Raw genomic sequence first — 786 nt, forward strand, 5'->3', positions numbered from 1 at the left:
GCCGTTATAATCAATGAAGCTCTCTAAACTGCACAATAAATCTCTTATTTACATCGCGTCTGCACGTAGTCATGAGATGATTCACAAGCGTGCAAACCTGCACTTAAAAACTGCGCCGCTTTCAGCGGTGAGTGAATTCTGACAAAACGTTTCTGATTGGCTATTGCGTTTAAGAAATCAACAGATATGTCTGTGATTGGTTACATTGCTCAACGCTGCAAAAACACGTTAAGAGTATTTAGCGCTTGGCTAAGCGCTGCAGCGGGCCGACATCAGGGATTCCATGACTAACAATTTTGGGGAGGCAATTGCCCCCCCCTTGCCCCCCCTTAATGTCGCCCATGTATATATATATACATACTTAATTTCATTATTACTATTATTTTTAATTCATGTTGGTATTTTAATTTATTTTTAAAGATTGTAACTTTTTATTTAATATCTTCTAAGATATCACTCACTCACTCACTCACTCACTCACACACACACACACACACACACACACACACACACACACACACACACACACACACACACACACACACACACACACACACAGTCTGGTCAGCTATCCTTGTGGGGACTCTCTATAGGCGTAATGGTTTTTATACTATACAGACCGTATATTCTATTGCCCTACACCAACCCTACACCTAAACCTACCCCTCACAGGAAACCTTGTGCATTTTTAGATTAAAAAAAAACTTCATTCTGTGTGATTTATTAGCTTGTTTACCCGTGGGGACCTCAATTTAGGTCCCCACCGTGACACGAGTCCCCATGAGT

The 786-nt window shown here is 41.1% G+C and overlaps 1 protein-coding gene across 1 annotated transcript in view; it reads right to left on the bottom strand.

Annotated features, from left to right (window-relative positions):
- Positions 1 to 786, bottom strand: part of LOC107701601 (phosphatidylinositol 3,4,5-trisphosphate 5-phosphatase 2A-like) — a gene marked incomplete at its 5' end in the record, with an annotated part of 30,756 nt that overhangs the window by 4,850 nt on the left and 25,120 nt on the right. The window lies entirely within an intron of this gene.

Source organism: Sinocyclocheilus anshuiensis, unplaced genomic scaffold (assembly GCF_001515605.1).
Source record: "Sinocyclocheilus anshuiensis isolate Anshui unplaced genomic scaffold, SAMN03320099.WGS_v1.1 scaffold2055, whole genome shotgun sequence".
NCBI classification, from domain to species: domain Eukaryota; kingdom Metazoa; phylum Chordata; class Actinopteri; order Cypriniformes; family Cyprinidae; genus Sinocyclocheilus; species Sinocyclocheilus anshuiensis.